Source organism: Pan troglodytes, chromosome 14, assembly GCF_028858775.2.
Source record: "Pan troglodytes isolate AG18354 chromosome 14, NHGRI_mPanTro3-v2.0_pri, whole genome shotgun sequence".
NCBI classification, from domain to species: Eukaryota; Metazoa; Chordata; class Mammalia; order Primates; family Hominidae; genus Pan; species Pan troglodytes.
In genome coordinates this window covers 38,271,417-38,282,458 of record NC_072412.2, presented here as the reverse complement: position 1 = coordinate 38,282,458, position 11,042 = coordinate 38,271,417, and the positions used below count along the sequence as shown (strand labels likewise).

Genomic DNA, 11,042 nt, shown 5'->3' with positions numbered 1-11,042 from the left:
AGCACAGGCAACCAAAGAGAAAATAAACAACTAGAATTTTATCAAACAAAAGTGTCTGCACAGCAAAGGAAACGATTAACATATTGCAGAGACAACCTGCAGACTGGAAGAAAATATTTGGAAACTATTCACATGACAAGGGATTGATATCCATACTATACAAGGAACTCAAACAACTCAACAGTAAAAAAAAAAAAAAATTAAAATAGGCAAATTAGTTGAATGGACATCTCTCCAAAGAAGACATACAAATGGCCAACAGGAATAGGAAAAAATGCTCAACATCACTAATCATCAGGGAAATGTAAATCAAAACCACAATGAGATACCATGTCACCCCAGTCAGAATGGCTGTAGACAAAAAGACAAAAAATTAAAAATGCTGGTGAAGATGTGCAGAAAGGGGAACTCTCACAGACTCTTGATATGAATGAAAAATAGTCCAGCCATTATTGAAAATAGTATGGAGGTTCCTCAGAAAACTAAAAATAGAATTACCATATGATCCAGCTAGCCTACTACTGGGCATATATCCAAAGGAAAGGAAATCAGAATATTGAAGAGATATCTGCACTCCCATGTTTATTGCAGCACTAGTCACAATAGCCAAGATATGGAACCAACCTAAGTGTCTATCAACAGACGAATGGATAAAGAAAATATACTCTCTGTATATGCCATGGAATACTATTGATATTCAGCCATAAAAAAGAAGATAATCCTGTTATTTATGGCAACGTGGATGAATTCAGAGGACGTAACGTTAAATGAAATAAGCCAGGCGCACACACACAAAAAAACAAAAACTGTGTGGTCTCACTCATATGTAGCTAAAAACATTGATCTCATAGTAGAGAGTAAAATAAGAGTCACTAGAGGGTGGGAATGGTAGAATAAAGGAGGGCAGCCAGAAGTTGGTTAAGGAATACAAAATTATAGCTAGAGAGGAAGAATAAGTTCTAGTGTTCTATACCACTGTAGGGTGACAATTATTAACAATAATTTATTATATATTTTTAAATAGCTAGAAGAGTGGATTTTGAATGTTCCTCACACAAAACATAATAAATTTTACAGGTGGTGGATATCATTACACATCATATGCACATATCAAAATATCACTTTGTACCCCATAAATATGCACAATTAATATGTGTCAATTAAAAAGAATAATATAAGCAAAAAATGTGTCCTTTGCCTACTACTGGAATGCTAGTACTTTTCCTAACTGATTTTAAGGCATTTATTAAGAATATTAATCCATGTATTTTATTTGTTACAAATATTACTCTTAGCTTTTACTTCCTTATATTGTCTTTTTTCTTCCCCTTTGGTTAACTCTTTTATAGGGAGATAATATGAAAATGTAATCATGTCACTTTCTTAGGAATAAACCTTCAGTGGCTTCCCAAGTGACTCAGCATGGCTTTGCCTTCCTTTCCAAGTGCCTAGTTAGACCTGCACATGTATCGCGCTCTAGCCTTTTGCAGCTACGTATAATTCTCCTAAAGAGGCCTGTCCCGCTCAGACTGCTTCCTCTCACCAAAATGTCCATCTTGCCCCCTAAAACTGGAAAACCGTCATTCATCCTTTGAGACTCAGTCCAAATTGAATTCCCCCATTCTCTTTCCACAGCATCTTCTGCTTCCTCTATCATCGAAGTTATGACACTGTAATAACTATTTATTTACTGTTCTTTTTCACTGATCTAAAAAAGCAGGGAGTTTTCTTTTATCTATATTCAGAATCAGTACAATATGTGACATATAGTAGACTTCAATAAGCGACTGCAGAATGAATGAATGAATGAACTAGTAGAGGTATCCAGAAGAAAATGCTATTAATTCTGCCCAGGAGAAATAAAGAAAGGTTTTACAAGAGAGAGTGGTATTTGTAGAAGCTATGGAAAGATAAGTAGAAATGTGTTAAAAAAATAAAAGAGCAAAGAAAAATTATTTCAAACACAGTCATTAGTCAGAATTTACTATGTAATTTTACACTAAATTGGGAGCATGTGGTAGAAGATTACCTTTGGGTAAATATTTCTAATGTAGATATTTGGGGCCATGGTGCCATTCAGTGATGAGAATAATTTTTTAAAGGGCAGACAACAACAAAAACTACCACCCTCCACAAAAAAATGGAAAACATATTCATACGGGTTAGAGGGTCTCAAGGAATTCACAGGAGGTAGGTTGAAAGGATGAAAGCCTTGACAGCTTGACAGAGTGATCTGACCAAGTTTCTTTCTAATCCTCTTAAACAACCACATGTAGCCTTTCAAGGAAGTAGTTTACTATGGACATCAAAGGAAATTTCTCCTTGACGCGAGATGAGACGAAGAATCAAGCAAGATTGGAAACTGGCCCAAGATAAATATTTTAAGGCAATATGAAAATATTTGGGACATTTGGGGCAGGATAAAAAGGAATTAATCGGTTGTTGCTGAACTCTTGAAAAGTCAGTAAAGATATTAAAGGAAATCTTCTGGAGGAGCTGATTCTAAAGTGATGTGATAAATGACTCTTGAGCATGCTCAGAGAGCAGCGGTGCATTACCAGGGCAGGAGACTGAATAATTTACAACAATGATTACATATATATATGTGTGTGAGCATTCATTAGCTGGCAGAAAATAAAACACATTTGTTTGATCTCTGTTTGATTTAGCGTCAGGGGGTTCCATGATCTGGGATGAATTGATCATGTAAATAATGTATAACCACTGACTACCTCCTTTCACCCAGTCGTAAACATTTCTAAGCTTCCAGTTTTCACGATTTCATCCCCATCCTCTCTAACCCAGAGATATCGTCCCTGTCGCAGGCATTGTGGTGCATCACCCAGGTCCTCTCTACAGGACCCATTCTGGAGTTTGCTCACCCAGCTGCTAGGAGTGTTGGCTCCTGATGGCTAGTCCTGCGCCCTTCTCCGGGGGCTGCCCTCTGGGAGATGCCTCACTCAAGATCATGCCCCTTGCCATGTTGATATAAGGGTCAAAGGCCAAGCTTCCTCTTCTGAATTTAGAACAATTCTCATTAGCCATCTCAGCTGCAGAGAACTTCACGTTATTAACTAAGATTTAATTGGAGTATGTATCACAGGTCAGCTTCTATCTCTACGCAATTTTTATTCCATCATTTTCTTAAGTGTCTTGTTTCTGAGTGTGATTGCCAATAAACTTTCTGTACACAAATTTTCTTCTCAGACAAAGCTCATCTCCAGGGACTCTGTCAAAAGGTGGTCAAGTGGTCCTTGGAAACAGAATTTAAAGTGGGATTTTGGAGCTGTGTCATTCTCTGCCCAGATGACAATGAGGATCCTTTTTCTGGCAGTAGGTGGAGTCCTTATGTCCCTTGGCATGCAACATGCTATAGCTGTGCACTGTCCCGCCTGTACATGGGCACAGCCACCCTGGTCTGGAATGGCAATGCTGTTTCAGGACAAGAATCTTTGAGTGAGTTTTTTGAAATGTTGCCTTCCAGCGAGTTCCAAATCAGCATGGTAGACTGTCAGCCTGTTCATGATGAAGCCACAATGAACCAGACCACGGTCCTTGTTGTGATCTGTGGATCAGTGAAGTTTGAAGGGGAACAAACAATGGGACTTCAACCAGAACTTCATCCTGACCGCCCAGGCCTCACCCAGGAAGTGTGGAAGATCGCAAGTGACTGCTTCCGTTTCCAGGACTGGGCCAGCTAGTGGGGGTGGCAGAGGTCTCTTTGCTTCATTCAGCCCTAGCTCTGTAGAGAAATGCAAATCTCGACTCTCAAGGATGTGAGGAACACAAGTTCATTTCTGTTGTTGCAAAGACACTGCAGACTCCACTGTGCTGAGGTTGAACCCTTTTTTTTGTTGCTCAAGTTATAGGAGTCCTTTTCCTGAATATATACTTGTTTGTCATAGTTTCCTTTTCAAAGTAGGCAACTTTTCTATTTTTCTAAAAAAAAAAAAAAATAAATAAAGATTTTCACTAATGAAGAACTGGGAACGGATACAAGTGGAAGAGAAGGTGCTAGCTGGTACAATATCTCAAGCATTCGAAAGATACTAGGAAAATAGTAATGATAAAGCCTGCAGAACTGGGTGGCAGTTACTAAGGGCTACTGAGGTGCTGGAGAAAAATGATGGGAAGTTGAGAGTGATTGTCCTAGCTATCTATTGCTCTGTAACAAACCAACTCAATACTTAGTAGCAACCAAAACATTAATTTTGTTCATAAATCAGCCTCAGGCGGGGTGGCCTAAATGCTAGAATCTGGAATCATGCAAAGTCTTGCTCCCTCACATGTCTGGCAGTTGATGCTAGCTCTCAGCTAGAACACCTACCCATGGCCCTCTCACATGACTGCTTCAATTTATCACACCTCAGTAGCTGAATTTTTAGGGGGAAAAGTCCCAAGAGGGGAAAGAGAGTGACGTGGAAGCTGCATTGCCTTTTATGAATTTGCCTCTGAGATCATGCAGCATTTACTACCAGCGTTATATTTGTTAGGAGTAAGCCACAACAGCTGGCTGAGATGTCAAAATCTGCTGATATGTTTAAACCCATCGGAATGATTAATCACTAATTTAAGGTAAGTTGTAAAAGTCAGAGGGCCCCCTTTATCACATTTTAAAAGACTCTCATCTTCTCTATAGCTAGAGGACAGAACAAAGCTGATGATCAGCCTCAGGAGTCCAGAGAATATTAAATGATCAACCTCAGCAAGTCTGCTATGCCAAGGTCAGAGCCTTAATTAGGAAGGAAGAGGAGGGTGGAATTTGGGTTGAACATCTGGGTCAACGCACTCAGCAACTTTGAAACCCCAGGTCATTCTCTGCACTTTGGGCCTGCAGAAGTGGCCCACTCCTTCCTTTAAATGCTAGCACCAACCTTTTTGATGACAGTGCAAGTGCTGAACCTCCTAAGGGAGGGAAAGGACTATACCCTGAAGAAGCACAGACCACAGGAGCTGGGAGAGTAAGATGGGACTGGGTCCAGGGAGTGCTGATCAAGTCATGTACTGGAGTACTCTTCTGGGGCACAGAATGTAACACCATGGCAGAGATCTCATGAGACAATGCCCATATGTCAGTAGGCTGGCTCTGGAAAGCCTAGGGAAAATGATGGTCCACACTGTATAAAGTAGAAACACTGGCCTGTGTTGTGACTCACGCCTGTAATCCCAGCACTTTGGGAGGCAGAGGTGGGTGGATCACCTGAGGTCAGGAGTTAAAGACCAGCCTGGCCAACATGGTGAAACCCCGTCTCTACTAAAAGCACAAAAATTAGCCAGGCGTAGTGGTGCATGCCTGTAATCCCAGCAACTTAGGAGGCTGAGGCGGGAGAATTGCTTGAACCTGGGACGCGGAGGTTGCAGTGAGCCGAGATCACGCCACTGCACTCCAGCCATGGCAACAAGAACGAAACTGTCTCAAAAAAAAAAAAAAAAAAGTAAAAACACCAGATGGTTGTGGCAAACAGTGGTGTAAGGAATCAAAATACTCAAGGAAGTAGGCATATTAGAAAAAAAATGCTTACATGCTATATAGAAGTTAAAAGCCCACAAGTTGACTTTATATTCAATGGCAGGACCCAGAAGAAACCAGTCTTGCCAAGAAGCTCAGTGGTGTCTGTGTTCTCTAGGCCAGGGTGATGATAGGTGATGCTGTCACAGAACTCTGTCCCTGATAGCGGCAAGGACAATAGAATATTGAAATAATTGAGGCAAGTTGGAGGTGCTGAATAGCCAAAAGCAAGTGAATAAAATGATCATTAGAAGTGCCAAGGTCAAGTGGCAACTAGGGGAGCCTTCCCTACAGAGCGCTGGTTGATAATACATGTAATCCCTCGGGACAAGGTAGACGGACAACCAGCAAGTGTACTGTTCATTCTGTATAACCAACAGAAATCAATGAGAAAGATTAGGAAACTGAGGCAGATGTCTCAATAAAATATTATGATCCTTGTTCAGTTTCTGGACCTGAGCCAGAGCCAGAGAGTATAAGTATAGCAACCCTGACCCCTAGATTATTTACTACAATAACTGCCTCTCTTTCAACTCGTATCTATGGCTACATATGTAGGTCCCCTAAGGACAGCTGACAGAAAAGGAAAGAGGCTTAAGAAGGGGTTGGCTTGGTATCTGGGTGCAAGGCCAAAATAAACCGCTGCTCTCATATAGCCCCGTTCCCAGATGGCATCGAAAGACACAGGTGAAGGGAAATCATTCCAGTTATCAGAGATATGGGCAGTGTTCCTGGTCACCTACTTTGTCAGGAAAGAGAAGTGCTCTGCTATAAAAATATCTGGACTATGACTGTGTATGAATGGCTGCGGTGAATGGCTTGGTGAATGGCAAAGGCTTGTTGGTCGGGAGTCTAGAAGGAGAAGCACAGGTAGAATAAGGGCTTGGAAGAGGCATGTAGGCGTACCTGTGGGAGTGGTTGCAAGGTGTAAAGACCTTGTCTTGCATTCTAACACCCATCTGGGATCATTCCCCATGGAAGAGACACCAAACAACCAAGTAAACCGAATAACTCGGTTGGTGTCCGCTGGTTTCTGTCATCAGCTGTCCTGTTCTGGCACAATGAGTGCGTGTGTTGAGTACCCATGATGTCAGAGAAGAAGGCTACCAAAAGCATAGACTCCTACACATAAGGTTGATCTAAATTTCTGTCACTCTGAACACCCAAACTGCCAGCAACATAGATCAACACTGATCCCGATACAGAAATATCCCTAGAAGGAATAAATCAGTCATTTGGCAAATTGACTACTTTTGACCTCTTCCACCCTGGAAGGGGCATGGATTTATTTTGGCTGGAATAGTAACAGGTATGAGTTTACCTTTCCTTCATTCTGGGTCCCAATCAGCACCAAACCTGAAGACTTACAGAATGTTTGATCTGCTGACATGGGATAATGCAGGGCATCACTTCGGTCCAAGAGACCCACTTTTCACCAAAAGGGATGCAGCTGTGGGCACATGGAACCCACTGATCCTATCATAGACTGCACCGCTCAGGAACTGCAAAGTGGATAAAATGATGGAATGACTTTGTAAAGATGAAGCTAAAGCACCAATCTGAAGATGACACCTTGCAAGGACAGAGTGCCAGCTTTGATGAAGCTGAGTATACACTAAATTAAAGGAACATTATATGGTGCCGTGTCTTCAATAGGTAGAGTGTATGGACCAGGATCCAAGGAGGCTGAAGTAGCAGTGGCCTTGTTTACCAATATGACCACTTTGGAACTTTATGCTTCCATTTTCCAGTAGGGCAAGGAAAAAATAGATTTGCTCCCAGGGATATGTCTTGGTACATTCCCATCTAATTTTAATAGTAAATGGGCACATTAAGTAGTCAGTCTGAGATGGGCATGGTGGCTGGGGGTTCAAATCCCTCAAGGATGTGGGTCCCAGTCGCCCGATAAGGAAAGCCACCCAGACCAGTATAGCTGCTAGCCAACAGTGAGATAATCTAGAATGGCTAGTAATAAAGAGATGATGAGAATCAGTCATAACCTTGAAGCCAACTAGAATGTTAGTGTCTGTAGCTCATCCCACTAACCTTCTTATTGTGGGCTTACCCAGGAAATGAGACCAATCAGAATCTAGGATTCTGAGCTCTAGAGCAGCTGGTCCCAGATGGGGTGAACTTACTATAAGGAACAAATGGTCCCGGGGGTAGACACTCTGGTGCATTGGTCAGATTGTCCCTTTCAGACTAATGCAATAGTTTTCCCAGCTGCCAGGAGGGCTGACTCTTGATACTTCATAGCTGGCTGCCTCTCTGGGTACTCTCTTGACCAAAGAGAGTACCTTACCCAAGTTTACACCCCTTCCCAGGGAAGTCCGCATCGCATAAATGGTAGCTGCAGAGTAGAAAGGCCTTGCCCTTTTGTCTCAATTCAGACCAACACTGAAGGACCACCCAAGCTCCAGAGGTCCCCAGTGAATTAGCTGAGACCTCTATTAAAGATGCATCACATCACCATTCTATTTCTTCCTCTGGCCAGTCCTGCTTCCTTCACTTCCTTACCAGTGTTATTACTAAGCACACTCCCTAATGAAACTCCTACACAAAAATCTCCATCTCAGAGCCTATTCCCAGAGAACCTGCCTTACACAACTCTAAACTTCTTCATCCTTTAGTCAGAGTAAAATACTAGAGAGAAATATACTAACTCATTATGTTATTTGCATGTTCTAGGTTGGTTCTGGTTTAGTTATGTTTGACATTTCCAGCTCCCTCTTTGCCTGTTTTGGACCCAAGGCACATAGGAGTCTCCCTATCTTCATCTCCATATCTAACCTTCATATTTCATATCATTTTTGTTTTATTCACATTTATTTTTATTGAAGTATAAACATTAGTGCAGAAGGTGCACTAATAATAAATATACACTTAGAGATTTGTACACATGCATCTCTTTCTATAATCACTATGCAGATCAAGATACAGAATGCTTCCAGCATCCCGTACGTTTCTGTCATACACTTTCCAATTCTATAGTCATCTTCCACCCTCACGGAGATAACCACTGTTCTGAATCGTATCATCACTGATGAGTTTCAATGCTTCTTGAGCTTCAAATGAATGTAATCATATAGTATGCAGTCTTTTGTGATGGCTTTTCTCATTGAACATAGTTTCAGTGAGATTAATTTATGTTGTGTATTTCAGTAGTTTTTTTTTTAACCACAGTGTAGTTTTCCATGGTATGAATGAGCTACTATTTACTAATTCTCATGTTGATGGATATTTGGGTCATTTCCAGTCTGGGGCTATTGTGTATAAAACTGCTATGAACATTTTCATGCACATACTTTTGTGGGCATAGATATTTATCTATCTTGGGTGTACATATACTTAAGTGTGAACTGCTAGATCATAAGACAAGCATATGTTAGCTTTAGCAGAAATTGTCAAACAACTTTCCACAGTGCTTGTGCTATTTGGCATTGCAACTAGCAATGTATGTGAGTTCCTGTTGCATATATGCCCACTCACACTTGGTATTGTTAGATTTTTAGGTTTTTGCCATTCTGATGTTTGTGCAGAGATAATTTATTCCAGTTTTATTTTGCATTCTCCTAATGACTAAGAGGGTATGCATGTTTTCATTTGCTTTGCTATTTGGATTTTCTCTTTTGAAGCTATCTTTTATCCATTTTTGTCACCCACTATTGTTCCCTGCAATTCCATATTCTGTTTTGGAAAGAATGGATTTAAATAATAATGAGAAGAATTGAGAATAGGCAGAGTTTATCTCGATTTAAGAATGAATTTTACAATGATTAGAGCTACCAACAATGAATAGGCTGACTTGGGAAGCTATAGAGGGGAATGAAATATCCGATGGATAGAAGAGAAATATGGCTATTTAAGCATTATAATTCCATGACATACAAGATTCTATCAGGGAAGCGACATTAGCAAGATGGCCAAATAAAAGCACCTAACGCTTGTCCCCCTAAGAAAGACAAAGAGAAGAAATAAACAACTACATTTTTAAGTACACAAAAAATCAATTTATTTCTTGTATGTAAGCAATAAGCAGAAAATGTAATGGAAAACAATCCAATTCCCCCATAGCAGCAAAATAATTTTTAAACCCTTAAGGAACAACTGCATGAAAAAAATTACAAATTCATACTGAGTAACGTTAAAAATACCTTGGTTTAATGTAGAAACATACCATGTTCTTTTTAAAAATTTTGTGGGTACACAGTGGTATATATATTTATGGGGAACATGAGATGTTTTGATACAGGCATACAGTGTGAACTAATAATATCATGTAGAACGGGGTATCCATCCTCTCAAGCATTTATCCTTTGAGTTATAAACAATCCAATTATATTCCTTAGTTATTTTAAAATGTACAATTAAGTTATTGTTAACTATAGTCAATGCAGAAAGGGAGAAAATATTTTCAGACTATTCACCTAACAAGAGATTAATACTTAGAATATGCAAGGAACTCAATAGCAAAAAATAAAAATAATCTGATTTTTTAAATGGGCAAGTGAGCTGAATAGACATCTTTCAAAAGAAGACATACAAATGGCTAACAGGTATATAAGAAATATGCAACATTATTAATTATCAAGCTTTCAGGGTTTTCCAAGATTATATTGTTTGCAAATTGGGACAATGTTTGCATGTAATATAAATCAAAACCACTATAAGATATTATCTCTCCCTAGTTAGAATGACCATTATCAAAAAGACAAAAAATAACAAATGCTGGCAAGGATGCAGAGAAAGGGGAAGTCTTATGCCCTGTCCATTGGAATGTGGATTAGTATAGCAATTATGGAAAACAGCATGAAGTTTCCTCAAAAATCTGAAAATAGAGCTACCATATGATCCAGCAATCCTACTATTGGGTATATATCCAAAGGAAAGGCAGTCAGTACATCAAAGAGATATCTGCACTCCCATGTTTACTGCAATACTATTTCACAATATCCAAGATATGGAATCAACCTCAGTGTCCACCAACAGATGGATGGATAAAGAAAAGCAGTATATATACTCGATGGAATACTATTCAGCCATAAAAAATTATACAATCCTGTCATTTGTGGCAATGTGAATGAGCTTGGAAGACGTAATGTTAAGTGATACAAGCTAGGCACAGAAAGATAGATACTGCATATTCTCACTCATATGTGAAAACCAAAATTATTGATCTCGTATAAATAGAGAACAGAACAGAAGAAATTATAAGTGTTTTATGTGATAGATAACACTAATTACCCTGTTCTGATCATTATATATTGTATACATGTATTGAAATATCACACTATACCCCATAAATATGTAAAATTATTATGTGACAATTAAAAATTATAAAATGAAGAGTTTTAAGGAAAGAGTCTATCAATAGTAGGGCCCCAACATTTTATAATTTGACTTATAGTTACTGCATGGGTTTGAATGTGTAAGTTTCCTATGAGGTGACTATATTTCTATTTTCTCTGTTGCTTAGAACATCTTAAATGCCTATCCATCTCCCACTCTCCCCCCTTTTATCTACATTCTCTTG

General features: G+C 39.5%; 1 pseudogene; it reads left to right on the top strand.

Moving 5' to 3' along the window:
• Window positions 1–3,203: 3,203 nt before the first annotated feature.
• LOC749583 (NTF2-related export protein 1-like) lies at window positions 3,204–3,834 on the top strand (annotated as a pseudogene).
• Window positions 3,835–11,042: the final 7,208 nt, after the last annotated feature.